Here is a 19,535-nt window from a genome sequence, read left to right as displayed (position 1 = left end):
GCATATTTTTGTGTTTAAATACTATTCCTGTGTTTTTTCTGAGTTTAGGGAGAAGCCCCATTTGTCAGCCCATTTTTGTATTTTATTTAGAGATTTTTTTAGTAAGTTTTGGGCCATTTTAATGCTTTTAGTGCGGATCCAGAGGGCTCCATCATCCGCGAATTTTGATGTGTTTACTTTGGGGGATAGTCCCTCGAATAGATCGTTAATCATAATATTGAAGAGTGTTGGGCTTAGGATGCTGCCCTGAGGAGTGCCATTTTCTAGGGGACATTGGTCCGATAGCGTTTGGTCTATGCCCACGGTGATTTTGCGGTTTGTTAGGAAACTTTGGATGTAGTTAATTATTTGACCTTTAAGACCTATTTTTGTAGTTTTTGTATTAGCCCATTATGCCAAACCATGTCGAATGCTTTGGAGAAGTCTAGAAAGATGCCTGTGGTATATTGTTTGTTAAGTTGGCCTGTTTTAATGTCCTGCTCTAGTCGGGCGAGGTTATCTAAGGTTGAGCGTCCAGGAGTGAAACCGCTTTGGTCTGGATTTATTATGTTGTTTTGTTCTAAGTAGTGTTGTAACCTGTTTTTTGCCATTGATTCCATTACTTTGCATAAGTTAGAAGTTAGGGAGATTGGTCTGTATGAATTAGCCTGGTCAGCTGGTTTATTGGGTTTGGGGATTGGTATGACCAGGGCTTGTTTCCAAGGTGATGGGACCTGTCCGTTTAGATATATGAGGTTATAGAGTTTTAGAAGAGTTTGGAGTAGTTTGGATGGTAGTTATTTAATTATCTGGTATGAAGTAAGGTCTAAGCCTGGGGCTGTGCCCTTTTTCCTATTTTGTAGGACGTGGAGTAGTTCTTCCAATGTGAAATGGAGATTAATTTCTAGGTTATTATCTTTTGGCTCTTTGGTAAATTTGGTTTCTGATTTTAGTTGTTCTTGAATTTTTGGTTGAAGTTGCTATTGCTACTGACGGCCGAGAAGTGATTTGCTAGGTTATTAGCTTTTTCAGTGGGGTTTGTTGAATTGTTTATGTTGGGAGGTTTTTTATGACGTTTAATGCCCCTAATGGTGTGGATTTTGCGCCAAACTGTTCTGGCGTCTGTATGATGGTTAATTTCTTCGCAAAAAAAATTCCAGTCTCTAGTTTTAGCTGTTTTAACTAAGCTTTGTACTTTGTGATTTAGTTCATGTGCTATCTTTAGGTGTCTGAAGTCTAGTTTGTTCTATCTCCTCGTTCCACCAAGGAACCGAGAGTTTGCCTATGTTGGTTGTTTTGAAAGGAATGGAGTTTTTAGCTGCGTTTATTATATAGTCAGTGAGGTTTTTACAGTAGATTTCGGGGTCGTTACTTTCTATGTCAGCTAGGTTAGCCTGGTTGCATATTTCCTGAAATTTGTCCCAGTCGGCTTTGTTGTAGTGGAATTTAGGTTCCTGGTTTTGGGTTGGTGTTGGGATGTTTACGTCTCCTATAGTTATATTTATGGGGAAGTGGTCACTACCTAGTGGTACCCCGTGTACTTCCCATTGAATACTTTGGGCTAAATCTGGGGTGTATATGGTTAAGTCGATAGCCGACATTTTGTCGTGTATTTTGTCGTATCTAGTAGGTTGGTTGTTATTTAGTAGTATTAGGTCATTTGGTTCTATCCATTCTGAGATGAGTTTTCCCTGTTTATCTATTTTATCTTCTATACCCCAGGTAGGGTGGTGGGCATTAAAGTCTCCTAGGAAGATTGTAGATTTATTGCCTATTTGGAGGAGGGTGTTTAAATCCTCGGGTTTGACCTGTTTTTGTACCCAGTGGTATATATTTATGATATTAATTTTTTGGTAGTTATTTGTATACCGTTTGCTTCTAGGTTTGGTGTGTTTATTTTAAGTTCTTTGTAGCTTAAGTCTTCCCTGACGTATATGATTAGGCCGCCTCCGGCTCTACCTGGGTTTGTTTTGACTCGGTCAGTTCTTATTGAGTTATAGTTTGGTAGGGTGAATTTAGATCTAGCAGAGAATTTAGTTTCCTGTATACAGACTATGTGTAGACCTTTGTCTCGTTTGAATTAAGCTTTTAATTCCTGGCCGTGGGAGGCTAATCCGTTGGCATTCCACTGAAGTCCTTCCATTTGGGGGGATGAGAGGTTATTAGTTTGTTTTGAGGTTTAGGTTGTGTTTAATTGGTAGCTTCTCTAAGTTGGGAGAGAAAAAACTCAAAGGAGAGAGTTGTGAGTTTTAGTTTTTGCGCTACTGAGTGAAAAGCTTTAGTACTAGCATTTGGTGAGTTTTGCTTATGCATGTAGACTAAGAATAGTGTGAGGTTATTAAGAGTTTTAGTGCTAGTTAATTGAGGATTTTTGCGCCTGAATTTTTTGTTTGTTATTTCCTCGGTGGAAGAATACTCGTCTTCGTCGTTAAGGTTGGTTTTTGTTGTTTGAGTTTCCATTGGGGAGGCTTGTGGAGGTGTTTGTGGTGTGCAGGGTTGAGTTTGTGATTGCGTGTTGGGTGTAGCTGTGGTTTCCTCAGTGTTTGAGTTTTTTTGTTGTGCTTGCTTGTGGGGAAGTGTTGTTGCCTTGGGGGCTGTGGAGTGTCTGGCTGAGGGTCGTTGTGTGTCTGTGGTTCTGCTGTTTGCTTTGCTTTGCATGCGGGTGTTGATGTTATGGGGGAGTTGGTAGGTAGCTGTGTGAGGTGATGTGTGGATGTGGTGGGTGCGGTTTCTATGTGGTTGCCCCCGAGGGAATCCGGGAGTTTGGGTGTGGTGTGGGGAGGAGAGGTTTGGATGAAGGTGGTGCATATTTTCTTGTTTTGATTTTGGCCGAATCTATGTTTATGTGTTTGTTGGCCTGTTGTGTTAGGGCATGTCTGTGCGGACACTGGTTTGAGAGTGATGTATGTTTTATGCATTTGCAGTGGATGCACCAGGGAGAGCATGTGCCTGGGCAATCGGTTTGGGCGCATTTTTTACATTTTTTTTTTTAATGTACATTTGATGGCCGTGTAGTTATATCTAAGGCAGTTAGAACATTGTTTGACCTGTTTGATGTATGGTTTAACTTCTAGTTTAGTGTGGGCATCGAAAGAGATGTGTTTAGGGGCTTCAGGAAATTTAGCAGTTTTTTTAAAGTTTACAATAACGATTGAGGTAGGGGCCGTTTTGCCGTTTCTGTTTGAGGTTATCCTGCGGGTGCTGGTTATTTGGGGTTGAGGGTATTGATTTGTGTTTGCTTCTTGGGTGTAGAGTTCTAGGTCTTCGGCTGTTTCTCTAGGGTTTACTCATATTACCCCTCGGGTGAATTGCTGCCAATTTGGAATCTGTTTTGTTACGGTTACGTGAAATATTTGTACTATTTTTTTAGCTGCATTGAAGGAATCTTGATTGGGGAATATTATTTGGTAACCTTTATTTGCTTTTTTGATGTTGCTGTAATGGATATTTTCGCGTTTAAACCATAAACCTATCCTGTCTGCTGAGAGTTGTTTAGTTAGGATTGATGCTGAGCCTGCGGCGAAGAAGTATAGAGCGAAGGTGGTGATGAAGGAAGTGTGGGTGTGGGAGAAGGTGGTGGAGTGGATGAGTCGAGCTTGCGTTTTGGGGGGTTTGTGTATTGTGGAGGCGAGTTGGCTGGTTTGGTGGGGGTGGTATGTTCCATGTCTGAGCCATACTCGTCCGGAACAATGTTTTCGACTGTCCTCCCGGAAGTGTTGTGCGCTTCCGCGGGTGTGAGTAAGTCAGGATCTGGGGTGTTTGCGTGTGAGATGATGCGTGTGTCTGTCATGTTTTTGAGTGTTTGGTTTGGATGAGTTGAGATGTGTGGTGCCTGAACCCTAAAGATTTATTTTGTTGCTGGAAGGCTGGGGTCGGATGAGACAAGTGGAAAGCTGGGATTAGGAGATATTTAGTCGAAGGAGTGGAGTTTAAATGGGTGAGTGGTGGGCGTGGGCGGTGAGTAGGAAAGAGCGTGAGTTGTGTTTAGGAGAAGGGGGGATTAGTGATTTTGTTAGTGAGTTGGGTCAAAATGTGTGTTTGAGTGGTGGGCGTGGGTAGTGAGTAGAAATAAGTGCGTGCTGTGTTAAGGAGATGGGGGAGGATAAGGTGTTGGTTATTTATAAGAGTTTGGGATGAAAGGGTGAGTTTGAGTGTTGTTGTTTTTAAGGATTTAGGGGTTTTGTGATTAATTTGGTGAGAGTGATTTTAAGAGTATGTGAACAAGGATGAAAGGATAACGTGATAATTACCGATGGTGGAGTTTCTCCTTGGCTGGCTATCAGGCAATGCTCTGTGCTGGCTTGGGAGGTGTTGTTCGCTTGGGGTACAAACTGCAACTGAGGGGTGATTGAGGTATGTATCGGTTGTATTTGTAGCCGAATTGGATGACACTGCGGGCTGTGCGAACCTCTGGGGTTGTGCGGACGTAATTGTCTGCGCGCAGGCTTTCTTAAAGCTTCTGGCTAGAAGAAAGAGCTGATTTTCTTGAAACCCCCTTCATGACTGCGGATGAAGTCTGTGGTTGTGTAGAGGTAATAACCTCTGCAAAAACATGCTCTCCCCTAGGGGAAGACAGCTTCAAAGTAGATGATGCAGCATTCTTTTTCTTGGCTAGTTGTTGTAGATTGATAGCCTTACTGAAGCGTTCAGTAGGTTTATTCTTAGACCCTCCAGACTTCTTACTGGTAGACGAGGAAGTAAGATGGGGGGTGACTGCATCATTATCAGCTGGAGTAATTTTGAATAATATCAAATCGAATTCCTCTGACGAAGGGCAGGGCGTATTCTCGCCTCTTCTTACTTTTAGCCGTCTCCGCCGGACTCACGTCGTTTCCGATCCATCTTTTTCCTCAGCACTGCAAAAAGATAATTACTAAATTCTTCCTTCCCCAAAGGGGCGCAGAATTTGCATCTATTCTCTGCAGTGCAGTTCTGTACTGTGCAGCTGGTACAGGTTGGATGAGGGTCCGAATCTGAAAAACATAATTTACTTCGGTTACATGTTTTCATGATCTCCGATAGGGGCTGCATTTGAGTCCAAATTACGAAAAATTCTAATGCCAAATATATAAAATAATCGTTAGATATGATGTATAGAATATCACAGAAGATAATCCAAGCAAAAGATTTTGTTAAAAATGGTGACTTTTTTTATGGAAAGCTTGCATTATGATGCACAGAAAAACATTTCCAGCTGCCAAGATCGCGCGAAAAAGAGAGTGATGAGTTCATGGGCTTGGTCACATGGTTCCGGTGCGCATGCGCAGAGTGAGGGTGCGTTTGGGTGAGCTGTTTTCTCTGTTCTTTGGGAACAGCACAGGACGTTTCCACTACCTATTCAGAAGAGAGAGAGATAAGCAATAAGTATGAGTAAGGATAAGATAAAATAAGTAATTTTAGTATTAACATGATTAATCCGTATTAATTTGATGGGTAAGGGCAAGGACAAATGTCAGGTCAATGTGAAACAAAAACATGTGTTGATGCCCAGTATGTGCTCCCCTAAGACAAGTCCTCTTGTATTAAATGAAAAAGCATCAAATTTGACAATAGAATAGAATTATAAAGAATTGAAATTCTACATTAGAATCCGATCTCTGACTGTTAACAATGAAGAAATAATTCATGGATTTTTAAGATATTTGGTTACAAATGATACATCATATAACTACAATGACAACATGACTACACTAGACAAAGAAGGGAGATTGAACACTTTTTTCGAATTTAGTGATAATCAACTATTGCAAATTCATACTACAAACTTAATAAAAGAATATTTCAAAATTTTATCACTGCTTATCGTGTAATTTAAATTGTTAAAATAACTTGCTAGACATGCTAGATGTAATACATTTAGACACCAGTCATGGACTACCAACATTTACTGTCAAATTCTACAGCTTCCATGTTTTGTAACACTTGTCTTGTTTGCTTTTGTCATGTTTTCTGTACACAACATTTCTTTCAAAAATAAACTCAAAGATAAAATTGATAGTGTTTAAAATCTAAAGAATTCATTTAAACATTACATTTATGTTAAAAAATTAACCAGCAGCAACAATACCTCAAATACATCTCTGCGCATGTGTTCTTCTTCAAACCAAAGAAATAAGCTAAAAATCAACAAGATCAAGTATCATATTTTGGAAATATGAACATTTTCATTGAGTTAGCACAACAGTAATTGCCAGAAATCTGTATATGCTTCATGTTTCAGTTTTATCCTTGACAGAAAAGGAATATTAAGGTACTTTCTGAAATATTTATCTATATATATATAATAAACAAAATAGACTTAGTTGACACAGGGTGCGAAATTAACCTGTTTTTTTGTTTTCACATATTACCCTCTGATTTCATCTTAAATGCATCCAGATGACTCCCTCCTCCTCCCACCCAGTCTTTATGATTTACTAGGATGAAATGAAACCAAATACTTTTCATCCCCCTAAGCTGACTTGTGTATGGTATGCAACACTTGGATACTGTACTGTAAACTCGGGTGACTTCCTGCATTGTTGGGGTACAGTCATGTATACAGGGGCTTACTTGGGCTACTCTCCTATGGTACCCCATCCTTACAACGACCCTTTCAGCATAACTTATCCCATTCATGCTCAGCCAACAAACATTCCTCTGACTTATACCCCTTTGTCTGGCTTGTCTCACAAGTTACCACCACTCAAGGTGGTTCAGAGATGGTTTACCTTTAGAGTCGGCGCTGGTCTGCCTTAATATTATGACAGTAATTTCTTGACACTGACATTTCCGTTATCATCTAATTGGTCAAAAGATGTTGGTCTTTCATGCTAATGATCACTTTTGAAAACCCATAATAATAATGAAAGTTGACAAGAAGTTCAAAAGTGTTTTGGAATTTGTTTCTGAGAGGTTTGATAAGATCTTGAATTTGGCCTACACCAAAAACAGACAAATGTTGACAGCAACGGAAAGAAGCCAAAAAGAACTCCTTAAGAAAGATTGGGTAGTAATAAACAATACCAATAAATTCAATTTGAAAATAAGTAAGGCCTCAATAATGGCAATTGAACCAAGTGAGTGAGTGAGTGAGTGAGTATTGTTTTACGCCGCTTTTTAGCAATATTCCAGCAATATCAGGGCGGGGGACACCAGAAATGGGCTTCACACATAGTACCCATGTCGGGAATCGAACCCGGGTCTTCGGCCTGACATGCGAACGCTTTAACCACTAACTCCCAATTGAACCGAGAGATATAGTTCTGTTCATTTCAAGTCTGTTGAAAATATAACACTAGGCAGTCTGAAATTTTCTGGGTTTCATTCAATTATTATATTGAGAACAATACAACAGAGCCAGCATTACATACTATTACCTAACACAGCTGGTAGCATGGCCATGCAGAGGGACAGTGGAGTACATAATCCAGTAACTTTGTTATTAGTATGTGTATCTATATGTATATTGGAAGGTAACATGGTTTGACTTGGATGTTTGGGTTCTAAGAGTTTTGTGTTAATGGATGAATGGATGGAAGAAAGGGTAATTGGAGTGGGGTTCATCCCAGCAAGTTGACATTTTGAAGAATAAGAAATTATTGTATTTTGATGGCACTTAAATGTAGTTCACTGTAACAATATTCATTGTTAAAAAATATACAATATTCAGCCATAAGGCCTATGAGACACCTAAGACAATAATATTTAGATGCACTCCATAAGCATATTCATTGGGAAAATAAAATAAAAGTACATAAAACATAGGTGTCATTTTCCCGTGGTTTTAACACTAAAGTGTTCACATTTTGGTTTTAATAAAAGAATGTTAGATTAGTTAGGTATATGATCTTGAATGTGATGTCCTGCTGAAAAAAACAAATGTTTAATTAAACACTACTTTTCTGTTCATTGAGAATATTATGCCTAATTGATAAAGCTTGAGTGTTTGATACTTATAAAGAAATTTACAATGCTTGATGTATGTGAACTGGCACAAATGAAATACCTTTCTGGTAATGAAATCATTTCAGTCTTGAGAGGATCCATAGTGCAGCATCCTTACATATAACAAGTAAGACATGAAGCAAAATCTTTCAGTAATGATAGAAACCTTTATCTTTTAAAATATTAATCAGATAATGAAAGCAGAAATTCTCCCATGAAAAAAACCTCACTATATAATTTTGGGTAGATCTCACTAACAGCATTCTAATAGTGTGTGTATGGTAACAGGTAGCCTGTATGGTGCACTAGTCACCCCTTGTCAGAGGCCATTTAACACTTTACAGGGGTAGAAACTAACAGTTTTAGTCCACTAGTCCTTGATAACAAGTGGCAAAAGCCTTATAAAGGGCACATTTCTACTAGTCCTAATGATACCTTAACCATTTGGCAGTTTGGCAAGGACTACAGGACTAGTGCAAATTTCTAACGCTGCTTTCTTTCAATTATCACTCATAATAATTAAAATCAGGGTATTTCATCATCTCAAAACTTGGGTGTTTGAAAATTTAATCTTATTATATGCAAAGTAGTGAAATAATGCGTTTTCTCAGACAAAAAGTGATATTTTCACTGCAGTGAAATATCATTTTTCTCGTCACTGCACTGAATTCAATTGTGTGATATCACTGCTATACAGCAAGTACAATGGCATGATGACACTGAAACAATCACATGACATCACTTGAACAATTTCGTGATGTCACTGACAATGATATGACGTCGCAACAAGATGCGATGTTTGGAAAATTTGTACTGTGATCAGCACATTTGAATGTGTAATTTTTATAAAAATAGCATAATATAAAGGACATTGCGAAACTTGAAATATCCTCTATTTATTGTCAGAATCATAAGAAGAAGCTGTACACCAATTCTGAAGGCAATGACTGATTAATGACAAAGTAATTTGAAAAAACTATTATTCCTTCTACAAGTATAGCTAAAAGCTGGTGTCGTAGCAGCCATACTGAATTTTGTTTTAAGGCATACCAAATTTTTAAAGTGGAAAGCCCACATCCTTTTAGAAAAGATATAATAAATACAATCCCTGATACACCAAGATGATTTCCAGAAAAAAAGAGCTTGACATGACCATTAACAAATTTTAAACAGGTAGACATCATTAATGACCAAGAATCTAGCCAAATTGCAATTCTTTTTCAAACAACCATGAGCGTTGTCTTCCCATTATGCCTACTGGTTCAACAAACACACCATACAGTTGAGTGAATGCTAGTTACCACCGGTCACCCCTCCTGTCTAAGTTAGTTAGCCTGTCTAAAGGTAGACAGATTAGAAATAGAATCATTGACAAATGTAGGTTTTCACTTGTACATGTATAAACATGCATAAAGAAATGCAAGAATACATGTCATGCAGGAGTACAATCAATATATTTCTATATTCTTCAAATGAATGAACATGTATGTAATTTCCATACACCATTTTAATGATGCCATTATGTTTTTTAATGAATCATTTGCCTACGACCGGATGTTGTATTTTTAGTAACCCATTATGTATAATTTGTTTGTTTGTGCCACAATAACAAAATAAGTTTCTTTTTCTTCTGATAATTTTTATGCTCATCATCATAAATGGTTTATTCTTAGCTTTACAACAACATATTTCACTGATGGTATTATTATTATATATTTTTTATGCTAAGAGAACATAATTACAAATGTACTAAGTTGTGTGCATTTTACCTACATATCTTGTTTTCATACATTTTCATAATGTGTGTGTTACCTTCAAAATGTTCACAAAACTACATAAAGTGTAATCATGAAAACATGACCTTGGTTCATGATCTTATCAGTAGGAGACCATTTCTCTATAAATGGTCATTGTATAAGTAAAGTGAATGTTTAACATTTTATTTTCACAATATTCAATGTAAGTGGTCTTATTCTACTTTCTAGACCAGTTCATTTTCACATGGGTAAGCTAAGTTTATTACATATTTGTCAGTAGGCATAATGGCACATAGGCATAATGGGAGTGAAACCCATCAACATCCTGCTATGACCACCATATTGATTTTTTTCATAATCAAAATCCACCTTTGTTGTGGAGAAAGTTCCGAGAAACATATCATAACTGTACTTTCAAACTCTGGAATTTTGAAAGTTAGTAGATTTTGAGATGATAAGTGTGGCGAGATAAGTGTCTTGCTGAAATATAAAGAGAAAGTTTTAAAATGAAAACCTTACTTTGTTGGTGCCAGACCCACAGACAATAGCCAAATCACCATAACAAAAAGCTCACTTTAATGTTGACAAGGTGAGCTTAAAATGCAATGAAATCATACTTTATTCGATGTTCTACTGAAATGAAAGTGATACTTAAACTTTGTACCACCAGTATTAGCACAATGTTTTCACAAAAAAAAGCCATATTCAAAGAATATATTTCTATCACTTATCTGTCTCATCACTGTAGGATACAAGATGTTCTCAGATGTGGATGTTGTTGCTCCTGAATTACACATTGAAGATGTCATGACGTTTAATACAGCACTTAACCAGCTGTAATATTGGAACATGATTCAATTCAACACATGTCCAACCACTACAACATGGAGAACTTCTGCATTACTATTGGGAAACTTCTGAATGTGGACAAATCTGTTTCATCAACATGAAGAAACCTGAAATGAAAAAAATAAAGTATGTGATGCAGGACCAAATTAGCTAAAATCCTATAAATTGATGATTCCAATGGATATTGTTTCTTTTTTAATACTTGTTCCTCGCTTAAATACACATCATCAGACAAAACTGCAATATTTCAAATTGAATTTTTAAATTTTGACTGAATTTTAAAGATATTTTCCAAATTACTGATACTGCACCAAATTGGCTAAAGTCCCATAAACTGATGATTTCATGGGATATTATTTTTCCTTTTTTTCTATTCATTCGTTGTCTTAAAACACATCATCAGACATAACAGCTACATCACAGATTGAATTATCAAATTTTGACTGAATTTAAAGATCTTTTCCAAATTTCTGAAATTGGATCAAATTGGCTAAAGTCCAATTAATTGGTGATTTCAAAGGATATTATTTTTCCTTCTTTTCTATATCCCTGCCTAAATACACATCACCAGACAAAACAGCAACATCCGAGATTGAATTTTTAAATTTGGACTGAATTTTAAAAAGTGGACCAAATTGGCTCAAGTCCATTCATGAGATGATTTATAAAGGATATTATTTTTTTTCTTTTTGCTACTTGCCTTAAAATACATCATCAGGCTAAACTGCTCCATCCTAAAATGAAATTTCAGATTTTGACTTCATTTTACAGGTTTTTCTAAAGTACTTGCTATTATATTGTTAAATATTGAATGATAGAAACATGTTTTATATACAAGCATTATAAATTATACAAAATACTATACATATATATATACATGATACATATATCACTTCTAATCAGTTTATATCTATTTTATAAAATGTACACTTGGCTATTACCTCAGTCAAATACACAGTTAAGGTAAAAGCAAAAAAAAAATCCTACGTGCACAAAATAAGCCAACAGCACAATAGGTCTACTGAACTGTAAACACTCACATGCCTTATGTCACACAAAAAACAATGTTAATAACTCTGAACAGACAAGCTATGTTAGATCTACGTGGCTGAGGAAAATGACAATAGGACATTTCTTGGAAAATCTCTGATGTTTAGAATTTTCAATAGGACATTCCTATAGACTGCTGTATAATTTCTACAAAATCAATGGGACATTTGTGACAATGGGTAGGCACATTTCCTAAAATTTTGACGATCTGTCTCACTGGTAACGTTACTTGAAGGCTTGTTGCAAGCGAGATTTCGTACAGTTCAAACATCGTGACGCTGAAAGGGCCTTGATCTAATCAGTATGTTAGGACGCCTGGCGTGCCAAATAAGAAACAGACCTTTACTATCTGGTCATAAGTTTAAAACATTCACAGGTCGCCGCATACGTTCACCCCAAAGACCGTTGAAACCACAAAAATAAATTCATTCAGTCAATCGACTCTGTTTTTTTTTTTAGAGCTTTCTTATTAATATGGAGAGAGTTGTTTCGCGATTATTTTCAAACTTCTATGAAAGACTTATGACCACAATACCAATTCAAAAAAGAAGATTTATGAAGCGTATCATTCCAAAGTAGGAAATCTGTTAACGTTAAAACATGTCTCAAACAGTAATTTACGCATTTAATAGACCCAGTTTATATTCCTTTGGATATCTATGGGTTTTTTTCCATAAATAGAGATCAACACCAAAAGCCCATGCAACCACTGAAACAATGGTCACATACATGACAGGTTCATGGGAAACACTGGCAATGATAACATTTTTTTAACCACGTGTGATGTTGTTATCTGTGTACAGTCCATTACACTTTCCCGAAGACCGACTGACTGATGTATCTCTTTTATCAAATGAAGATCTCTTAAATCTCTTTTGTGGCAGTCAAGCTACAAAAGATGTTACTGCAGGGCCTTTTTTAAAGATATTTACGCTAATATCATCGCTCGCTTTAAGGAGATATATCTTTTTCGCGAGATAACTGCATGGTTGCTAATGGGGAATGTTTGATGTCATCAGTAAAAAACATAAACCCAAAGAGAATATTACCATAAATATACTGAACAACAAAAGTTCCTGTGACATTGAATAAGATTTAATGCAAAGTTATGCTTTTTACCAAATCTGAAACAATTTCGGTTTGCAACAGATAAAAGACTCCTGTAAGTGTTCAAATGGTTTAATTTGCGATACTGACTTCAGAAAATGTGTGATTTCATTAAAAAAACACATGAACATGCCAAAATGTATCAATAGCGTGTGTGTCCACCTCTGCGATGCAAGCAACACACCTTCGTTTCATGGAATGGACCAGGCGTCGCACAAAGTCCTGTGGGATATCTGTCTATCAAATTGATCCTCTGTCTTGCTGTAATCCCACCCCATACCATAACACTGCCGCCCCCGGACCGATCTTCTTCCATGACACAATGATTGGCGTAACGTTCACCTCACGTCGGTACACTCAAATCCGTCCATCGCTGTGGCTGAGGTGAAAACGAGACTCGTCAGTGTATAGAACTTGTCCCCATTTCACGGCCGTCCAGCGTAGACGCTGTCCTCACAACTGTGGACGTGCTTGACGGTGGTTTCCTGTCAAAATGGGACGTCTCGCAGGTCTTCTGGCGACAATCCCTGCACATCTGAGGCGACGACGTACGGTTTGTGAAGATATTCGTCGAAGGCCAGGGATGCTTCTTGAAGTCACTGTTGCTGGCTGGAATCGATTTCGTAGGTGTGTTGTTCGAATCCAGTTGTCTTGTCGATTATTGGTTACGCGTGGCCTGCCACTCCGAGTATGGTCTCTGACTGCATTCGCCATAAACACCAAATGGCGTTTCTGTGGACGTTAAATTGTCTTGCAAAATCACGTTGACTCGATCCGGCTTCAAGCATACCAATGGCTCGCAGACGCTCATTTTCGGACAGGCGTGGCATTTCGTAATGTTGAATAATTGCGTAATTTTGTTGTTTTTCTGAGTGGTTGTTGTCGGCACGATGCTAAACAATGCATATGGAATCCTGTTAATGCACATGTTTCATACCCATTCTTGGGTAGTGAATGCATGGGGCTTGCATAAAAGTCAGATTTTGCATGGAATGCATGCTTTCCTTTAGCAGTTGCGTTTTTGTGACTTGATTCCATACATGTATTACAATATTGAAAACCAAACTTTACTTGTTTGAAAAATACACTAAAATATTGGTGTCACAGGAACTTTTATTGTTGAGTATATAATAATAATCATAAACATTTGTAAGTTAATTGGCATATGAAGGGCTAATGAGGGCTAAAGAGTATGCTTCGGAGCTTTGTACATATTAGTGGACTCAGCACATCCTTTTCTTTATGACATATGTAATTTGTTTTTCAGTAAAACAGAGGCTTGATTTTTATTTTAGAAAAAACTCCCTTCCCCTCCTGAAAATCCAATGGTGCTCCTTTATCAGCTACTTGTAAAAAAAATCACTTCTTTGTGAAATACATGACTGCTTATAGTCATCGAAAAAAGTGAACACTTATAACAAATACAGACAAATACAGTCTTACTAAATCTTACTCCACAACTGATCATATGCACAAAGACATTAATGAATGCTATTTTGTTTTGTTTTTAAAGATTTTCAAGCGATTTTCGACAGTGTATGAAAACTTGGAATAAATTGGTTAAATCTTTATGAAGGTATGACGTCGTACATTGCATTTTGCATTGCTTTCTCTATTCCCAGGGGATTATAGTATTGCAAGATGTGCAAATGCGTTTTCTTTCGGCCTACGGGGCGGTCCGGAAGCCTAGTGGCTAAAGCGTTCGCTCGTCACCCGGGTTCGATTCCCGACATGGGTAAAATGTGTGAAGCCCATTTCTGGTGTCCCCCGCCGTGATTATGCTGGAATATTGCTAAAAGCGGCGTAAAACCATACTCACTCACTCTTTCAGCCTACTGCCTGTTTACTGTGTTGCGATATGTGTCTTACTACTTCTGTATGATGCTAATGATCTCCAATATATCATGAATAAATTTGCTGAGTTATGTACACAAAACAAATTGTTCAGGAATTCAAGTGAGTGAGAGAGTTGTGTTTAACGCCGCTTTTATCAGTGTTCCAGTTATATCACGGCGTGTCAGCTTAATGTGGGAGGAAAGCCCGAAGTGATGCAGGTCTCAGACGTTACCACTTCGGTGAAACCCAAGGGCTTGGGTATGGTGCTGACAAACCTAGAAACACAATTGGGGCGAACCGTGATTCGAACCCACAATCATATTTTTCTGGCGTGCCCAAGGGACGCAACTCTGCGAATCGCGGCGCCTTAGACGACTGGGCCACCCGTGCCCCCTAGGAATTCAAGTAAACATAAGTACTTATATTGCTCTAAGAAAGTTTGCATGTGCGTTTTTAAGCTGTGTGTTGCTTACAAAGCGTAAATACATATACAGTATCTTCAAAACATTTTATTTGTTTATTCCAATGCCAGAAACGAACTGGTACAATCCGCATCTATGTTCTATGTTGCATAACAAAGTAAATATCATCATTTATCTGTAGAACCCATACCCATGATTAGAACGAGCATTGCAGCTCCACCTCCATACTTCTCAACCGGCAATCACGATATGGCTGAAATATTGCCGATGTGACGTTAAACTTTAACTCACTCACTCACTCTCAACCGGCAACCGAAGAGCTAACATTTTATATACACGCCTAAGGCATTCTTGCAGTTACCTAAATGCAGATCTCTTCAAGATAAACATATCTGATACTTTGTCCTGCTCTTGTGGAAACCCATGTGAAAACAACATACACTTCTTTCTTGAATGTTTCAATTACACTATTCCCAGAAATATCATGTTCGCTAACATTATGAAAGCTGGAACTACATGTACAATAAAAAATATTCTCTACGATTATGTATCTCTAGCTGAAAGTCACAATAACCTCACCTTCAACAGCGTTCAAAAATATATATACTGTCGACTAATAGATTCGAGTAACTCTTTATCATAAATATAGAATATGGCTCTTCGTCCACTTAATATTAATTACGCCATTAGTGTATAAACTGCATGCATGTATATGAATACATGGGTATCTCTGCCTCCTTCTGTAAGCATAATGTTTACGGGTATATATATCTTGGTGTATGTGTGTAAATATGTGTATGTGTATGTATATATGTATGTATGTGTACACAAGGGTATATGTGTATGTATGTAGTGTGTAGATGTGTGCATATATGTCCCTGTATAGAAGCGTATGTATGATTGTGTAGTTCTATATGTAGTCTTGCATGTATTCTGTATTAATGTGTATATACAAGTAAATTGTGTTTATACATGTATATGCATTTTTATGTATGTCCATGTTATTCTTCCAAACATTATGTTTATGTTCTCGTGTAAATATATTTCTCTTTGTTACTTTAAAATGTATTATGTGCATATGTATTTGAGTATGTGTATGTATGTGTGTGTATGGTTATGTGGATATGTATGTATTTCTGTATAAGTATGTCATATAAAATCAATGTCTGTACAAATATGTATGTATTTCTGTATAAGTATGTCATATAAAATCAATGTCTATACAAATATGTATGTATTTCTGTATAAGTATGTCATATAAAATCAATGTCTGTACAAATACATTAGGAAAGGGCCACCGAAGTTGGATAACTTTTGCACAATCCCGTTGACCATATATGTCAATAAAATATGTTTAAAACAAAACAAAACTAAAAGCCATCGAATCCATGGTAATGCTTTTTTATGTTCTTGAGCGAAGTATGTCTTTTTAACTAGATACCTGTTTTAGAAAATTAAAATCGCGATTCTTATAACTTGTATTGTCTGTAAAGAAAAATACACATTTCAACATATTATATGGAGCATCGGGTATATTCACTTTATGAAGCCACAACATGTGTATTAGCCACTGAGAAAACGTATTTTAAATCAGCCATACAGCCCGTAACCGTAGTTTTGTGCTAAGCCTTAGAGGTTGCATGATTAGAAAACATATTCCTCTAACAATGTAACATAACAATATGAATATTTCATTTTTTTATTACGTGTTCGTATCGTTATATATTGTGTAGTTGTCCGATTTTCGATCACGAACATTGATACTACTTAATTTCGTTTATCCGACATACTCGTTAATCCGACATAATCATATTCAACCAACCATGTCGGATTAACGGGACTTGACCGTATATGGTTATTTGTCTGCATTTGTACAATGTAAATCTAATAAGTTTGCTTGTATTGTAACTATATTGTTATTATCAGATTATGAGATTATGAATGTTTACATTACAAACATAGATGGGTGAGTTTTGTAAAAGGTTATCTCGGCGATATGGGTTACAGTAATATACAATGTATGGCATACTTAAACAGTTTATACCCCCCTTGTAGCCATTTGTGTAAATGTACGCCGTGTTTTCGCAATTAAAATTTTTAATTTATTCGAATTATGTACCATAAGATGGCGACGGAAATAATGCTCAGCCTTTTTCCCTGCCTTCCTGATCTGTTTGCAGTCAGCATTTAACCATTGTTTACGTATGTGTGGGCATGTAGAGGACTTTGGAATATATGCATCAGCTATTTTGTTTAGTTCATCAGGGAACAGTTAAACAGGGTCAGGAACATCGGTAAACAGATCAGGTTGATCAAAGTTTTTCAAATAAAGGCCAGTTAGCTTCAGTGAAGTTCCATCTTGATGATGGAGGAACATCTGAGGGAATTATACCTTTGAGAATGGTTCGGAAATGGTCACTTAAACACATGTCGTCATGGAGATGAGTCTGTAATGGATAAATCAAGGGAGGACTATGTACCTGTACCAGGATGTAAATAAGTGTCGGAATTATCATTAAAAATATATATTATTGTTGGAAATAAAATAAACCAGTACTTTCCCCTTATTGCTTGTATGTGTACTTTCCCATGAGGGGTTGTGGCCATTCTAATCACCTATGGCGATGCAGGGTTTGGGAAGCTGGTCATAGAGGGCCTGCGGATCAACATGATGTACAGAAGAAGACGACGGGACAGAGAGAACAGAGATTAAATACAACGTGTATGGTCACACGGACAGCAACAGCATGAAGAGGGGCATTAAGAGGAAGGTTAGGTCTACTAATGCCTACAGTTACAAATGCCTACAGTGACTAATGCCTACAAAAGTTGTTGTTTTAGTATACACACTGTTTCACGCACCCCTGCACTCAAGTGGTCTACTCTGTCAAGATCACAGATAATCTTGTATATATTAATTATATGTTAGTACTTCAGATAGATGTATTATGGTATGGTTACATTAGTATATTAAGCTTAGTTATTGTCAGGTAATACTATGGGAACAAGTTAGGTTCAGGGAAGCGTGACTGGGTACGGGTGATAGCTGGGGAGTTAATTGGTGTAACAATAGGGAGGTCAGGGGTAGCTTGGGCTTTGGGGTCAGTTTAAATAGCGGGGCAGGGTAATAATTTGTACAGTCAGACAGAATCAGTATGGTCATGTAAGGCATGGTCTAACATTGTGGGAGACTTCTACTCTGGAAGGCGTAAGTTTTTACATTTATTATTTCATGTAGAATTGTATTTTAGAGGATAGAATTTTGAGTTATGTATTGTTTTCAAATGTAATTATATACACATATTGATTGTAATAACGTAAATCAACTGTAACAATAACCACAACATGATCGAAGTATAAACAGTTCAACTCAGTAATATGTAAATCGGAGTATCGGTGCATTGCTGTATGTATTGTGAGGTAGTGACACATACCTCAGTAACTGTAATTGCTTATATCATATTGTAGTGTCCCGGAACTGGCCGGTTAACCTTATAGTACGTAGGAGGGAAGAAGTACCTCCGATAGTGCGTAGGAGGAAGTATCAACCTCCAACATCATGTAAGGAGAGAAGTTCGCACCCCAAAATGAAATTTTGTTCTATCATCAAAACAAGCATGAAATACTCACATCCCCCGCCAATATGACATGTCGGGTGTGTGCAATGCATTAGCTCCTGTGAACTATGTTCACTGGGCCTTTTATAAAGAAATATAGTACGTTTTTCAAGATCTGCTCCGGAAACGAGGACTACCTCCATTTTCAGTCTAAATCAAAGTCGTTGCCATGGAAACTCGAAAAATAACTTTTAAAAAAATCCAAAACTATCAAAAGGCAACGGTTCACCAATAGACCTATCAATGTGCAAAATATGGTGAAGAAAAATGGTACGGTTTTCAAGATCTGCTCCGGAAACGAGGACTACTGCCATTTTCAGTCTAAATCAAAGTCGTTGCCATGGAAACTCAAAAAATAACTTTTCTAAAAATCCCAAACTATCAAAAGGCACCAGTTCACCACTAGATCTATCTATGTGCCAAGTTTGGTGAAAAAATATGGTATGGTTTTCAAGATCAGCTCCGGAAACGAAATGTGACGGAAGGACGGCCGGACGGCACCCATTCCTATATCCCCCTTCCACTTTGTGGCGGGGGATAATAAATGATATGAAAAAAAGAAGTTACGGCATTGCCAAGTGGTATTTAACTAACAATTCAGTTAGTTAGACCACGGTCAAAGACAAAGGAGCCATGGTTTAAATTTACTTCAACTGGGTTGATGTTTCTGCAAGTGGACAAAGTCCCCACATTTCACCATAATCTCAGTGGAATTTATCAATTATGCGGAGTCAACAATATAAAAAAAAGTTCGGGCCAAGACATAAGAAATATGATTTTCAGCGATCCATATGCCTTTAGCACCCATTGGAATGTTTTGGAGAATAATCGAGACTAGTTATTCTCTGTCATTGACCATTACAGGCCACCCATGTGCAGCAATATTTCTCTCTGGAACATTAGTTTACGCCAGACCGATGCTTTCTCTTGTATTTTTTTCCGTTTCTTTTTGAAATCAGTGAAAAATCAGTTCGGTGGACTCATAATAAACG

Source organism: Haliotis cracherodii, unplaced genomic scaffold, assembly GCF_022045235.1.
Source record: "Haliotis cracherodii isolate W230 unplaced genomic scaffold, xgHalCrac1.p SCAF_15, whole genome shotgun sequence".
NCBI lineage: Eukaryota > Metazoa > Mollusca > Gastropoda > Lepetellida > Haliotidae > Haliotis > Haliotis cracherodii.
This window is presented reverse-complemented; position numbering follows the sequence as displayed.